At 41.9% G+C, this 17118-nt stretch overlaps 1 protein-coding gene across 1 annotated transcript in view; it reads right to left on the bottom strand.

The window, feature by feature from the left end:
* Positions 1-17118, bottom strand: part of COLEC12 (collectin subfamily member 12) — a 207038-nt gene that overhangs the window by 154772 nt on the left and 35148 nt on the right. The gene's annotated exons all lie outside the window — the stretch shown is intronic.

Raw genomic sequence — 17118 nt, 5'->3', positions numbered from 1 at the left:
AATATAATTTTAAAAAGATATTCATAGTGGAGCAAAACTCCTCTTCAACTGCGAATCTGGACAACAGATTATCTCCTTCCAAAATACAATGGAAGAACAGGCATAGGATAGATATTCCCATTCCAAAAGGGAGTAACTGGGGGAGGGGGTTGGGGAGCTATGTGTTTCAGCAAGTCAGAAAACAAGCAGGTCAAATTCCATTAGATTTTAAGGTTTGGGAATGAACCTCTTTGGCTTGATATTCTGTCTTCCCAGGCTACCAGGATGGCAGTCCACTCCCTGAGCCCAGGGTAGTGGCCAAGACCTCTGGAACTGAGGGGTGGTTCTGGTCCCCAGACCTGTGCTTAGCAAATAGCAGTCCAGCCACACCCTTGGGGTTCTCTCCAGAGTACACTTTTTCTTTTTTTGCAACATAGATAGACTGAGAATTTTCTAAACCTTCAAGTAATATTTCTTTCTTGTGTAACAATTCTTCTTCAATTTATTTCTGTCCTGTTGCATTTGACTACAAGCAGCAAAGAGGAACTAGACCATACTTTCAACATTTTCTTAGAAATCTCATCAGCTAGGTATCCAAGTTTATCTACTTGCAAGTACTTGTAAGTAGAACTTGCAAGTGATCCAACAGAACAGTCAGCCATTTCTGCCACTTCCTTACAAGGATTGCCTTTCCTGCGGTTCCAATAACATGTTTCTCATTTCTGTTGAGACCTCCTCAGAATGGCCTTAACATTCATATATGTCCAGAAACATTATATCCATGATATATGTATTCTCTAAGGTGATAGGCGCTTCCTCTACTGCTCTCCTCTCCTTTTTCTGAGCTCTCATCAAACTCACTTTTAATGTCATTTCTACCAATAGTCTCTTCAAGATTTCCTCTAGCATGCGCCTCCAAACTCTTCCAGCCTCTACCCATTACCCAATTCCAAAGTCACTTCCACATTTTTAGATGTTTGTTACCACGCACCATAATTCCTGGTACTAAAATCTGTGTTAGTTTCCCAGGGCTGCTACCGTAACAAAGTACCAAAACCTGAGTGACTTAAGCAACAGAAACTTATTCTCTCACAGTTCTGGAAGCCAGAAGTCCAAGCTCAAAGTGTCTGCAGGATTGGTTTCCTTCTGAGGGCTGTGACAGAGAATCTCCTCCATGCATCTCCTGGCTTCTGGTGGTCTTCTGGCCATTTTTACATTCCTTGGGTTCTGTGGCATCACCCCAATCTCTGCCTTCATCTTCTCATGGCATTCTCCCTGTGTGTGTCCTTGTGTCCAAATTTCCCCTCTTTATAAGGACAACATTCACACTGGATTAGGGCCCACCCTAATAACCTCATCTTAACTTGATCATCTGCAAGGACCCTATTTCCAAATAAGGTCAGCTCCACAGGTACTGGGGGTTAGGAATTCAACATCTTTTAGGGGGGCACGATACAACTCAACAAGTACCTCAAATTCAACATGTTTTAACATAATTCCTGCCCCGCCCCCACACACAAAAGTTGTGAGCTGGTGATCCCACCACCAATTATCCAGTCAGAAGCTTTGGAGTTATCTATTTTTTTTTCTCTCTCTCTCTTTTAAAGCTTTCAACATCAAGCATTTATTCTCACAATTACAAGTCTGCATATCAACTCTGGTTCAGCTGGTCCAGACTGAGCTGGGGAGCTTTGCTTCAGCCTTCAGACTGCCAGCCAGCTGAGTTTGACCAGATAGTGGTTGGGTCAGGTCTATTTTACTTATATTTATTCTGGATCTCAGGCTGAAAGGGCAGTAGAGACCCAGAAGTATACCTCCTCATAAAGTGGCATAAATAATCCAGAGCATAAGAGCGATACTATTCATGGAGGCTGAAACAGGAAATGCCACCTTGCAAAGATAAGAAGCAAGTGGCTAAATTCTTCTCTAAACATAATGTGTTTTAATGAACTGATTAAGCAAGATTTGGATTCAATGAACAACAATCATTGAGTACCTACTCTGGCTAAGCCTATGCTAGGTGTTTTCAGAAATATATCAATCCTTGCAACAAACAAATGTATCCATACACATGAAGGTTATACAGGCTCAGTGCTAAAACAGACCAGAAACAAAAAGAAATGCTTAAAATTCTCCAGCTTCCCTCATCCCCCGCATCAGTGCTAAGGATCTCAAAGTTGTCACATAGACAGAAGGGCCTGAGTGCCTATATCTGGGCAGAAAGAGGTTAAGGTAAATGGCCCTCACATCTGACTTCCTGGATTCAGATTCTTTGTCTACCATTTTCTACATGTGCAACCTTATTGAGGTATTTAACCTATCTGTGGCTCAGTCTCCCCATCTGTAAAATAGGGCAATGAGAGTACAGTCATACCTCAATACTCGCTGGCTTCAGAACGTGTCAAATCCTGCATTGCTCACATTTTGATGAGGAAAAAAACCATTTCCGCACTCAGTGCTTGCTCGAGACTCATCTCACTCGCCAGAATTTGTATGAGTCATGATGCCGCCCCGCAAGGGGAAATGCTTCATCGTTCAGTACTCATCAGTTTTGGCTCATGTCACGAGTTCCAGAACAAATTAATGATGAGTACTGAGGTACCACTGTATATGTTTCATAGAATTATTGTGAAGGTTTAGTGAAATAATATACCTAAATTTCTTAAAACAGTACCAGGCACGAAGAAAGTGTGTGGTAAGTATTAGTGTTGTACCAGGTACAACATGGAGTTATCTCTGATGGCTCACTTTTCTCTGAACTCCATCAACATCCAACTCTGCTAATTTTACCACCTGAGTACTTACTGATTTTAATAGCATCTCTCCATCTGGCCAGCTAAAGACTTCAGGTTAAGAGTTTAGGCCCTTATCATCTGGGCTATTGCAATAGCCTCTGCACTGGTCTCCCACTATCCAGTCTTGCTGTTCTCATATCTGTGCTCTCAGCTGGGCTCCTGAACCGCCCAAACTGCTTCTCATTTACCCACCAGCCTCACACAGAGCCTGTCATGTAGAAGACACTCAGTAAATGTTAATCATTGAACTCATTTAAGAAATTGCATTATGTACGCAACAGCAAACCAGTATCATTTGAAGTCTTCTGTGGGATTTAGCAATAAATTCCCGATTGAAACAAATGTTGTAAGAGTATTTCTGAGAATGGGATTTTACCAACAAAGTTTTCATTTTGATAGTGGGTACATCTTAAATATTACTTAAGATAATGTTTTATACACCACTGGTTTAAAAGATAGTTATATTATAGAAGAAAGATATCACCTTGACCTTAGCAACACATGGTGTCTTACTCTCCCTGGAGCATCTGTAATATTTGTCTATATCTCTGGTTAGGTACTTAATTGCATATTGCCTTACATGCTTCTCTATTTTTTTAAAGATTATGTCTTCTCTCACCTACATTGTAAGTGCTTGAGAAAAAGAATTGTCCCCACTATGCAAAACCTAGTGTTAAAATTAAATGTTATTGGATGAATAAATTCATTGGTATCAACACTCACATAGACTGTTAGGGAAAAAAAAAAAACTTGAATTGTACACTATTGTTTCCAGTATTTATTATTTAATTTAGGAGCTTGGGTAAATCAGACAGACTTGGTTTCAAAGTTCTCCTACCTACAAGCCTGTAACATTGGGCAATTTATACAACCTCTTGAAGCCTCAGCTCCTCCATCAATAAAATTGGATCCCTCCCTTTAGTTTCTCCTTTAAAGGACTATAGCCGGGATTAGCTGAGATGGGCAGGTAAAGTATGGCACAGCACCTGGCATGTGTTAATTGCTCACTAAGTGGTGGTTATCATCATCATTGTTATCATTTTTTGTTCCTTTAAAGCTTTGGTTACTGCTTCTAGAACCCTCCTCTTCAGCATGATCCTCCTCCTCATAACCACCACCAACAAAGAACATTTCTTACGAATCTTGGAAGAAATATTGTGCTTCCAGGTGTTGGCTCTGGCAGAATTCTGAGGGAGTGCAGAAAACCAGCTGATATTACCCCTAATGAAACCCAAAATTTCCCCAATCTGAGCCAGGACCCAAAAATTGGATCTCCAGGATTGACTTGCAGATTTGCTTGTTTTTTGAATTACTGTGTTCTGCTAATGTCCTTTTTTTTTTTTTTTTTTTTTTTTGCCTTGGATTTCTCCTCTATTGAACTTGACAGCTGTTCATCCTGCCACACGAGCCCCTACGGGCCTTGGCAACACACACTTCCCCAATCAGAGAATGGGGCTGCTGCAGAGGGAGGTAAGGATGCTGCCTTTATCCCACAAAACAGTGCATGCAGGAACGCAATGTCAAAAGTCCTAACCCATGGGAATTTGAAGTTAATATTCTACAAGTTGAAAGAATGTAACCAAAAGACATCATCATAAAAATCAGCAGGGAACTGGGGTTCTTTTTTTATTATACTCTGCCAAATCCATCTTCTGATACACAGAATTTCTGAACAACAAAGAGAGGTCTCTGGGGTTTGGTGGTTTATTTTTCTCTTCTCCACCCCCAACCAGTCCAACTTCCTTTACTAAGAAATGACAGTGAATGTAGCAAGCAGGAATTCTGAATTACTGTCATATGATCAATGTTGCTTGATCTAGAGATCAGCAAAGACAGGAATATGCGAGGAGATACAAGAACAAGGTCCTCTCCTGGCCAGGTTTGGGAGCTCTAGAATTTGGAAGTTGATCAAGAAAGGAAAGAGGAGGAGGAAGAGGGAAATTAGATCAATAAGAAGGAGGAGGAGGAAAATGATCGGTCCCTGTCTTCCCTCCCTCAGACACACAAAAAACACAGAACTCTGTGCTGGCAGTGAGAAAATCAGTATGTATTAAAAGGGTCAGTGCTGAGCTTTGCAGAACAGAATGCTTACTTCTTCCTCATCTACTCAACCTCTAAATAATCTCCAGGTTGAGTCCTTAGCCTCATCTTCTCTATCTACACTGTTCTTACATAATTGTGTCTCATCACCTGGCTTTATGCTGAAGGCTCCCAAGTTTTTTTGTGCAATCATGACCTCCCCACTGAGTTCTAGACTCATGCAACTATATCCACTTAATGTATAATAAGCACCTCAAAACTGATGTTTAATTCAAAATTCCAAATATGCTCCCCCCTTAGGCTTCCCAATGTCAATAAATGTACCACTGTTCACCAAGATGCTTAAACCAAACACTTAAAAAGCTGTACACCCATATCAGCAGGCCCAGTCAGCTCTGCCTCTAAAATACACCCCATCCTATTACTTCTCCTCATCTCCAGGACCACCATTCCAGCCAAAGACACCATTACCTCCCACCTAGTCCACTGACACAGCCTCCTACAGGTCTCCTTGCTTCCACACTTGCCTCCCTACCCTGCATAGCCCTTAATCTCTTTCCCATAGAGGAGTCATTATGAGATGTAAGCCAGAGCATGCCACTTCTCTACTTGAACCCTACAAAGGCTTTCCACAGACCCCAAAGTCCTCCCTGTGGACCCTGCATCTGAACATGTTCTAGCCCCTCCCATTCTTGATCTCATTCTCTCCATTTCCCCTTCACTCTATTCTAGTAACATCTGGCTTAGTTCTGTTCCTAGAACACTCCTGGCTATTCCCACTTCAGGGACTTTTTACTTGCTATACCCACAGGTTATAATATTCCTCCCAAATCACAGCATCCACCACTTTATTCCTGTCTCTATTCCAACTTCCCCTCCTCCCAGAGGCCTTTCCTAACCATCCTAACTAAAACAACCACACACCTCCATTGCTCCTTAGTCCCCTGTCCTGGTTTTTCTCCATAGCACCAATTACTGTTTGAAAGTTTTTTTAGTTTATTATCTATCTCCCCCACCTGCCTGAGGACAGCTTTCCCCATAGCACCTATTACTATCTACAGTTTTTTTAGTTTGTTATCTCCTCCACCTGCCTGAGGACAGGTGTTTTCTTTTTCTCCACTACATTCCCAGAACTTAAAACTAAGTCTGGCACATAAAGATATTCAATAAATGTCCAAATAAGTTAAGCCATTGAGATTGGCCAGAATGGACTTCCTATAATCAGAATTTTGAGTCTTATTTTCAAAGAGATGAAGGAAACCTGTGGGCTACGACGATACTTGAAGATCACTAATGTTCCTGATCTTACTGGTATCCCAGCATCCTCCCCCTCCCCACCAGCAGGGCCATCTTTCAGGATCACAGACCACACACCCTTCAGATGGTGCTTGTGAGCCAGACAGAAACAATGCTAAAAATTGTTGCTTCCCATTCCACAATTGTGTGATAGCTACACTGGAAGATAAATAGAAATGAAAGGCACTGTGATGCTATAATGTTATAAAAATAGTGCAACCTACTTTAAATGACACAATACTTAAGTGTATGAGGCACGCCCAAGCAGGGTGTGAAATGAGACCATATGTCAGCCCTCAAGTGGAATTACAGAGCACGTGGCTGAAGGCTGACTGGGTTAAAGGGGCCTTGCAATATTTTTCTGAATTGAAGTTAGCCACAGAGTTGAGAAAAACCATCTGACTTCCACATTTACTCCGTCTCACAGAGGTGGGCATGACAGCATTAAAATCCAGCAGGCACACTGTAGCTGTGCTCATTTCTAATTCTCAATGCAGAACTACAAGGATGCGTTATATTGTGTTTAAGTCTTAATGAAATAACACATTATTGATTTCCATAATGCACACTGCTTGGTTCTGCACCCTTCCTACAAAACATAAACCTTCGCTGGTTTGAGTGCCAGAAAGCACTGGGGAGTTGGGACCAATGATGAGCAACTTGTGCTCATAAGCCAGGCCCACAACACAGCTTTGCACAAGGAGGGGAAAGCTGCCCAGAAACCTCCTTGGGAGAAATCCTCAATATTGCCCACGTTATCCTTTCAGGGCTGGAAACAGCAGCGTGACTCCTGAGTTAACAATGATCTGCTCCCCACACTTCACTGGAGCCTTCCCACACCTCAGCTCGAGAAGGTCACAAACCCACTCTGGGATAAATGCTCTCACAGCTTACTGGAAACCCACTGGCGGCTGATGTAGTGTTTTGAGAATAAACTATGTAATCTTCAAGATTTCCAAAAGGCACATTTTTTCTTCCAACAAAGAGCAAATTCTGACAGAGCTCTGTGGGCTGTGGGCCGTGGTCTCCCCTTGGCTGCTCACCATTTTGCTTCTGGAGAGATCACACATGAGGATCAAAGGCTGTTGGGATGGCAAGGTCAGCTTTCCAGCCAGAAAGCAAAAATAAAATACAGGTGGTAGGGCAGAAGGACGCGGCATGCCCACATACTGCCCAATCCTGAGACTGCAGCTCCCTCTCTTCGGGCAAGTGGTTAGTCATCCTGCTTCCCCCGGATGAGCCTGGAAACACCTTAAAGTTCTTAAATATTTCACTGCTTTTGGCAGTGTTCTCATGGGCATTTCATTAGGATGGTGGTTTGCTGGCATCCTTGAGAGTTTTCTCTTGGCAAGGATCCGTGCGGCTAGGTGACTGCTCTTCCTCTTAATACCCTTAATTAGATTATATTTAACAGCAGGGACTGCACAGCGCGGCTGCTGATCTGCAGACAAGGAGTGGCTTACCCTGTAAATTAATAGGCCTGACTGGGATTATGGAAGCTAGCTGTGTAAACGCAAACGGAGCCCCTATGCCAACAGTCCTTGGCCTGCTGACACAGCTGCACCAGAGCACCCAGTCACTGGAGCGCCAAAGGATATTCAGTTACAGTGAAGAAATCATAACAAAGACAGGAAACAGATCAGCACACTCTGGATTTAACAACGCCCCCCCCCCCCCCCCCCCCCGCGCAACCCCAGGGAACTCTGCTGATTTCTAGGCTGCAGATGTTTTAAACCTTGCCTTGAAGAATGTCCATATCTCATGCTCAAGCTGATGGAGCTGAGTTCGATGTTTAATTGAGGTGTACGTATTCAGAAAGTGGACCAAAGTGATGTTGCTTAGAGGTCCTTATCTCTGAAATAAAGGAGGGGCAACTATTAGAATCTGCAAAATCCTTAGGTGGAGTTTGCTGAGCTGTCAGGAAATGAATGCCCACAAAGCCCAGTGTTTGTTTACTTAAAATAAGGTGTAAATGAAGCCAACTGGGCTATTCCATGAAGACCTTGCTAGTCAGTCTCCAGAGATGTGGGCTTTCTCAGCTGTTTCCTCCTTTTTGCCATTCTCAGCACTACACATCAAGTGGAGTAGAATGAAAACAAGCCCTCCTCATTCAGCATTTTGAAACATCCCTGCCAACAAAGACGGGTTTCTTGACTGTTTAGAGCTTATGATTAAGGGGATGGCGTATCTTACTGGCAGGATAAAGGTCATTTTGCAAAAGTTACAGTAAAGTTTGCAGAACTGGAAATTTATCTTTCAAAGTTGTCTGACTGAGTTACATAAATATTTCTAAGGCTACATAAATATGTGGTTTGCTAGAGGCACCACATTTTCTCTGTGGCAGGGACCAACTGGACCCTGCCAGAAAAGAGTTCAGAGGAGGACTATGGATGACAGATAAACATCAAGCCCAGGAGTTGAAAAAAGAGAAAAATGTTCAGCTCACTTGTGATCTCCTTTGCGGAGTCCCATTTGCAGTTATCCTACTGTTCTAAGGTTCCTAATCTGTAAGATGGGTAATTTTAAGAATGCTCTCAGACGACCTGTCAGGACCCAAAACTCTATCATCGATTTTCTAACTTATCCTTGAAACATGCCCCTGAGGACATATTTTTGTTTTTCATGTTAAGAAGCCAAGGATCATTTTAGCCGCTACTGAATCAAGTCTTCCATTAGAATAGACCCAGATTTCTGGTAATTGAGAGCAATTCTCCTATTTCCACCTGAGCTTGCAGACTTATCCAAACAATTGAGAAGATGTGAGTGTGGGTTGGAGAGGGGGCAGAGGAGAATTATCCAGGCTGGCCCTCTCCTCTAGCCCCAGGCATCAACCATCCCTTCACTGTGCAGACCGACTTCTGTGAATGAGTGGCAGTTCAGGACCTAGGAGCTGACAATAACTCACTTATGGGGAGAACTGTTGGACAGTTCCACCTGTTAAAAAGACCCTTCTCACTTTGGACCTTTTCCATCTAAATTCCTGTCCAGCAGAATTTATCACCCCAGATTCTCTCCCCATACAGTCACTCCCCAAGACGCCTCTTTTCCAGATGATTCCATTTCTCCCAGTTTTCCCTCTGTTCCACCACTGCACTCGATGGAGTTCTCACTTCACACTCAGAGAGTTCTTACCCAGTATCTAAATAACTAGTACACAGCATTGGGTCACCCCTACTCTAATGAGAAACTTGGACTTTATTAGGGACAGGATGATTCTTAGGTATGGGCAGAAGAATCCTTCTTATCTTGAGACTTGAAGGATGCCAACAGAATTGACTCTGTTTTGTCAATCTACACTAAGTCTAGAAAGTCATCGATTGTGTGTTCTGCTTTGGGTTTCAGCAGCGCCCTACTGAAAAGTTCTGCTTTTGAATGATCACCCGGAAGAGGGAGCATGCACCGTGCCTTGTGTATATGTGCTGAATGAACTTGTAAGTAAAATCATAAATCAAACAGCTTTTCTCACTGGGAGAGCTCAAAGGGGCTAAAGGTCTCCTGGAAAGGATGCCTGGAAGAGACAGATGTGGCACAGCATGCAAAACCTGAGTGGCAACATGAGGGGCATTTAAGATAGATCTGCCTACTAAAACTCTGCTAAGGTCAGGTCCATGCCAGGAAATCCCAGACTAACTTTTTCTGCACACCCAGGGCAGCGAGTATCATCTATGTGCTAGAACAATTTTGTTTACTCCTTTCTCCACCTTCTGGAAGCTTCATGGTGAAGCTGGGACCAGGATACAATTCCCTGACTCTCCCATGTTTCTCAGCATGAAATAGGAGAGTACAGAAGGAAAAAAGGGTGGCGAGGACCTTCTCAGAAGAGAATAATTGTTTGTAAGGCTGGCCCTGAAATCAGCCTGGAAATCCAATAAAACACCCATTCAACACATGAATTAGTTTGCTGGATTGTTCTCTCTTAATTATCCTGTTGTTTAAACCGTAATGACCTCTCAGTACTTCCCCAAAGGACCGCCCCGAGGTTCTCCTTTTAAAATGGACAAGTGGTGAGTGATGATTGATTAGCCTGCCGAATCCTTCACTTAAGAACTTGTCCAGAGAAAGAAGAAAATAGACTTAGCTATTTTGATTTGGCAGTGAGTTCAAGTAAGCTATATCTGTAAAACAGTAAAAATGTTTTTGACAAGAGATGTCATTTAAACACGTGTGGAGTCCCTCTGCTGTCATCCTAGAATAAAATCCTGGCTGTTTCCTACCTATTTTTATTCTTCTTTTTCCATGGTCACTTGGGATGGGCCAGGAGAGAGATCAGGATTCTTTACTCACTACACGCTCTGAGGTTTTATGGACTTTGTCTCACCTTTTGAATCCCCTGCCCTGTTGCCCCAAGTTTCATTTTATGCATCAGCGAAAGCCTCGGCCAAAGGAAAAGAAGTTTTCTTCCCACTGGAGTGGAATTCAGGAATTTATCTTTCTTAAGGTCCTGAGTCAAGCTAAATTATGTTACCTGGGGGTGCTGCCAAAATGCAGGTCTGTTCTGTTTTGAATCATGAAACCACTAGTGGTAACCTTATTTCCAGACATTTCAGATGAAAAACAGCAGTACATGATGTGTTTTACAAAAGAGGGTTGCCAAGTATGTTGCGCCTTCAACCTAGTTTTCCTGGTAATCTGAACACTGACCTTCAGCAAAAAGGGCAGGTGAGATGCCCAGGGCTGTTTATTATTAAATGGTATTCACGTATTAGTTGACTGACAACCAAGTGACCAACCTCCCTCAACATCTTCCAGTTTGCCACAAATGTCCCATCATCTTTTCTTTTTAACTCTGCAATGTTCACTGATCACTCCCCCAGGTTACACAGCAGAAAGAGGCCAAGTCTCAGGCCAGCCCATTACTGGGAGGGTCAGTGAAGGAGCTGTAGCCAATTATCACTGAACTTCGCTTTAATGTCTTTACAGTCATGTCTCTCTTAAGGCATTGTCTTATTTTGTTGGGCAGGTATAGAATTAACTTTGAAGTAAGGTTGATTGCAAGACCCTAGTGCTGAAAGTTGACTGGCACTCATTTGACTCACTGTTTTCAACAAAGTATCTTTCTTCAGTTATAAAAAGATTTGCTAATAATCATCTAAGCCTACCCAAAGAATATTGAATTTTTTTCTTTTCCAGTAGTTCAAAAAACAATCCTTGAAAATAGTATATAACAGCGCTGTCCAACAGAAATATAATATAAGCCACACATGTAATTTAACATTTCTAGGAGACATATTTTTTTTTAATCCTCACCCAAGGATTTTTGAGAGAGAGGAAGGGGGAGGGGAGAAAGAGAGAAAAACATCAATGTGAGAGAGAAATAACGATTGGTTACCTCCTGTAATGTGTCCTGGCCAGTGATCAAACCCACAACCTAAGTATGTTCCCTGACTGGGAATCAAACCCGCTACCTTTTGGTGTACTGGACAACGCTCTAACCAACTGAGCAACCTAGCCAGGGCTCTAGCAGCCATATTTTTCAAAAAAATAAAGAGAAACAGGTGAAGTTATTTTTAACAGTATATTTTATTTAAACTAGTAGGCCCCAAATACTGTCGTCTCAACATGTAATCAATGTAAAAATTATTATATTTTATATTCTTTCTTTCATATTACATCTCTCACATCTGGGTGGAGCTTAGACTTCTAGCGTACCTCAATTTGAACAAGCTACATTGTCAAGGTCTCAGGAGCCACATACAGTTGGAAGCTGCCACACTGGCAAACTCAGGTATAACATTGCCCTGCACACTCACTGACCTAAACAGAAGTTTAGGGAAAGGGGGAGAATAGAAATGTTAACCAGGATCTCTTTCCACATGGCAGCACACTGAAGTGTGGTGAAATGCACAGACATCGAGATGTAAATAAGTGACACTCTCAGGCCATTTCCATTCGATTCCTTTTTCGTTAATACATATCATCCTTGTATAATAGCAAAATAATTCAAGCTGACTTTTTCCCTTTTAGAATAAAGGAAATGGGGATACTCGATAATGAAAGCACAGTCACTTTGAAATACAGCCCAGCAGTACCTCAAACGGGTAAACATAGAGTTGCTACAATGACTCGGCAACTCCACTCCTACCCAAGATAAGTGAAAACATACATCCACACAAAAACTGGTACATGAATGTTCACAGCAGCCCTATGCATAAGAGCCCAAAGGCTGAAACAACTCAAATGCTTATCAATTGATGAATGGATAAATGAAATGTGGTATATCCATACAATAGAATATTATTTGGCAATAAGAAGGAATGAAGCATTGACGCATGCTACAACATGGGTGAGCCCTAAGGACATTATGCTGAGTGAAACAAGCCAGATACAAAAGACCACATATTACATGATCCCACCTACATGCAATGTCCAGAACAGGGAAATCCACAGAGACATAAATCAGCTTCGTGATTGCTGAGGAGTAGGGGTAGTGGGAGTTGGAGGGAAATAGGGAGTGACAGCTAAGGGCTACAAGGTTTCTTTCTGGGGTGTGAAAGCGTTTTAAAATTGGTTGTGGTCATGGCTGCATGATTCTGAATTATGTATCTTAAATCGGTGAAATGTATGATCTGTGAATTATATCTCAAAAAAGCTGTTATAAAAAAAATAATGAAAGACTGCCACTTGATGTCTGAGGCCCCTGAACTCCACATGCATTTTAGCAAATGATCATAAGCGATTGAGCATGTGACCAAATATACATGGATGTATATTGGTATTCAGCCAATATAAACAAACAGTGGTTGAAATGTTGAAGCCTATATGTTTCTTCTATTTGAAAAAAAGAAAAGTAGAGCAGCCCCAGGTTAATTTCTCCCTAGCCAGAGTTTATTAAGAAAAGTAAGTTGCAATATCTCAGCTTTAAGCCCTCCCCAGCAAGAGTAGAAGAGCCAGCTTTTTTCCATAGCTGCATTTTCAGGACGATGGGTGGTAGAGGGTTAGTCTGGGGAGAGTGTGGCAGGTTCTGCAAATACACAGGCTCACACTGAGAGCCCCCCTTGCTCCTGCAATCCCACTGCCCTGCTCATCACTCCCTCCTCCTCAGTTCCAAAAATGAGCTTCCAACCTCAGAGCTGGCTTTCAGCATCAGCTCTTTCAGAAAGCAAACTACTTACCCTTAGCAGAGTATTATCCTCATTGATTTTTTTGTTTCATACTTCTTTTACGATGTTTTGTTTTATGGTTGGTTTGTTGTTGTTTTGTTTTTTCCCAAATCGAAAATGTTTCCAACACCGCACTGTCACACCTTTGAAGTGACAGCTACTTAGTAAAAAGTGCTTAGTTTTTGTACCTTGTATTCATGGTGGTATGTAAGACACTTGACAATAACCAACCACCAAAAGTTCTATTAAAATTAAGAAAGTAACCACACACATACACATAGACACAGAAAAATAATTAGTTGCCTAATAGTCTCAATGCAGTTAAAACTGGCGGCATGTGTCATAACATTGTGTGTGCCTGGATTCCTCCCAGTGGAGCTGAAAGCTGTCAGAGGCCACTGTGGCGCTGCTACTCCCCTCGCTGACCTTTGAATCCCAGTGGCAGATGCTATCAGTGACCCCAGTAAGAGCCAGAGACATCTTGGAGTCACAGATTACAGTATCTCTCACTTCATTCCTGTTGTCACAAGTCCATTATCAGCTTATTCACTGGTGACAGCTACAGCTCTCTCCTACTCCCTAACTTCTACTTTCTCTTCTTTCTCTAGAATACTATTTTGTACCACCAACTCAAGCACTCTCGATATAGCTGTTACCACAGAGTGCTCTGTTAAAACACTTTCAAAGACCGGTTATTTTAATCAAATCAAGTCTAAGTTCTTTTGCCTAGCTTTCAGCTCCCTAACCTGCCTTTACCCACATAGCTCCAGGAAGAAGGTTTTCTGTTTCCCTCCCTGGGCTCCTTTTCTCCCCATGCCCAGGTGCACTCTGAGCTTATTGCTACCTCTTCTCACCCAGAGTCCCAGACCACTGTAATGGTTTCTCTTTTCTTTCCTGATTTCTTCTTGTCTTCACCACAAATCTCTACTCCTACAGATATACTGACTTGGATTGTTTGCTGTTGTTCCATGTGAGTGAGTAACTTTTGTCATCTTCACTTGGCTGTAACATCCTCACAGTAAGGACCAGATTTACTACTCTGAACCCTTTGCAGCATCCAGCACACATAGGTGCCTAACAGACACAGCATTTAATGACTGACTATCACTGGATCACTGGATATCGGATTCCAGAGCTGGGGTGCTACCTCTGCTTGCAGGTGTATATGTGTTTCCTTCCCAGCCACAGGCCCCAGTCCATTTCCTCATGAACACAGGTACTTCATGCTCCTCAGTGCTATGGCTATACCTTCATTCTGTCTCTTTTCTGTCTTGAGTCTCTCTCCTACTAACTGTCTGGGGACTCCTCGTTTTAATGCCCTTCCCTGACACAATCATCTTTCTCTATTGTTTTCTCTCATAACAAGTTCCTCCATTCTCTGCAGAATTAACAGCTTCAGAATCTGGTCCTCTATTTATCCTCTATTTCTTTTCAAGCATCTTTCAAACATAGTATGACTATGTTGACTTCTTTCTTCCACTGTCAGACCTGGGAGAACCATAAATACTGGAGCCATGTCTTAGCTAACCCATCCAGGGTCTAGCAAAGGGGCATGATATAATAGGTTCATAACAGATGTTGTTGTATTTTATTCAATGAGCTCCTAGCTCAGGCCCAAGACTCACACAAATTATAACAACTCACTTTCTATTCCTACAACAAGTTAGTCCTTTTCATAGAAAGTTGTTGAGGAGTCCTTCTTCCCAGCAGGTGGGGGGTGGGGCCCTTAGCCCAGGGGAACCCATTCAGCCCCTGGCTCTGCAAAGCAGGATTCTGTGGACCTACATTTAAAGGCAATGTCTCCTGGGATCACATTATCCCTCCAGCCCTGGCTCCTCACCTGCTTTCTGGAAGAGAGGGGAGAAGGAATAGATCTAAGCAAAACTGTTAATTATGGAAAGTTTGTATTTCACGCTCTCCTTTCTGGCTTCTGCCCCACATCTAGAAATTTTTCTTCCTCAATCTCAGATACCTTAGATCCAAACATCCTTCAATGTTCCATATCTCTGAAAGACAAATCTTTTAAAAACAACTTCACTGATGGCAGCTACATCTTAGGAAGGAGGTTGTCTAGTTAAATAGATCACCCTGAAGTGCAGATATGACTGTTGGTAACCACCATCCTTCCTAAAACTTCCCTGGGGTATTTGCATGTCACAGGAGCTCTATATTCTTAATTAAGTTTAAGCACAAAATAAAGTAAAATCAGCTGAATCAGAAAAAAAACAACAACAGCCTTTCTGAAGAAGTAAACAGACACCTGGATCTACCTTAGCTGGAGATTTTGGGGCACTTCAGCGGTCTCCCTCTAAGGACCTAGAAACTCCCTGACCACCCCCTCCCCAAAGTTGGCTCTAGTTTACCCTCATCTGTCTCAGAAGTACCCCCTGACATTTTTGTTTTTGTTTTTTTACTTTTCCCCATTTCAGTATGTGCTTTGATTAACTGCATGCAACCTGGGCCTCTGCCTCCGCTGAGGCAGAAAATGTTCTTCAGCCACACAAAGGCACCTTCGAGGATATGCCTACTAGATCACGGACTTTGGTAAGATTAAAAAAAAAAGAAAGAAAGAAAGAACACCCTGAGGACAATGCACATTATACGCATGCAAAACTTGACTCTTCCTTTCTCAAATATTTGTTGAGCAGAGGAACTGGCCCAGGTACAATGATGAACAAAACACACACTATCTCTGCATTGAACTTACACAATGGCAGTGAAAAATATATTTTTAAAAAGTACAGTGGTACCTCGGTACTCGTTGTTAATTCATTCCCGAACTCGTGATGAGTACTGAAACCTACAAGTACCGAATGATGAAGCATTTTTTCTTGTGGGTAGGTGGTGCGACTCATACAAATTCTAGCAAGTGCAATAAGTCCTGAGCAAGTGCTGAAACATTTTTTTCTCATCAAAATGCAAGTACAGGGTTTGACGAGTTCTGAAGCCACGAGTACCGAGGTATGACTGTAATTATAAAGATGCAAGGGTCACGCCCCTCTTCCTGTAATCCATGGCCCTTGAGAAGTAAATACGATGTCCTTGTACCCCCAATCCCAAAACCTCCAGAACTTTCTACAATCTCCAGTCTTCTATTTCCCTCCCTAATTCTTTTCTTTCCTCTTCCTTTAGCATCCCAAGAATTTCAAAATTTTCAGCTCTCTCCAACTGTGGCAGTACCTAAATCCACCCAAGTGCTCAGCAAGGAAAAAAGAAAGACTTTCAATTGATCAGAATCCATCTTTTCTGGGTGTTTGCAATTACAAATATAAATAATAATAATATTCTTCCTTCTTTCCTTCCTTTAGTCTTCCTTTCTTTCCTTCCTTTAGCCTTCTCTTCATTCTAATGCTGGCTCATTCACAATCTTCAAAGTGAGGCTAGCTATTTACAAAAAGGTAGCGAAGGAAGGAATTGACCTAGTAATTTCCCAGCTGGGAATAGGACTAGCTTAAAAGCTTTTAAAAAGTGTTCCCACTTTATATAACCACAATCTTGGAGAAAAGAAAAAAGCCCTAAGATACAGAAGACCACTGGGTCTTTTTTTTTTTAACTCTAATACTTGATAACTAACCCAAAGTGAGAGCAATCACAGCTCCCAATGAGTCTTCTTCTCAATAAGGGGCACGGCTACGTGATTTTTTCTTTTGTTGATAACTAGTGGATTTATGTTTTCATTCAATATGTCCTCATTAACATGAGAAGCACAAAGAAAAATTTCATAATCTGATAAACATAAACAGATCACTGAACTGAGAGAAACTGCCAAAGTTTCTTGGGATTATTAATTGAAACATTATGCTTTTTATTAAGTTTGCAGACACATGTATCTGAATAATTACCAACTGATTTTATAAAGCTTGGAGGGAATAGAATCTTCCATATTTGAGTGTAGATATCTAAAGTAA

Source organism: Desmodus rotundus, chromosome 10 (assembly GCF_022682495.2).
Source record: "Desmodus rotundus isolate HL8 chromosome 10, HLdesRot8A.1, whole genome shotgun sequence".
Lineage (NCBI taxonomy): Eukaryota > Metazoa > Chordata > Mammalia > Chiroptera > Phyllostomidae > Desmodus > Desmodus rotundus.
Note: the sequence above shows the minus strand (reverse complement) of the source record. Positions and strands in the feature narration are given on the sequence as shown.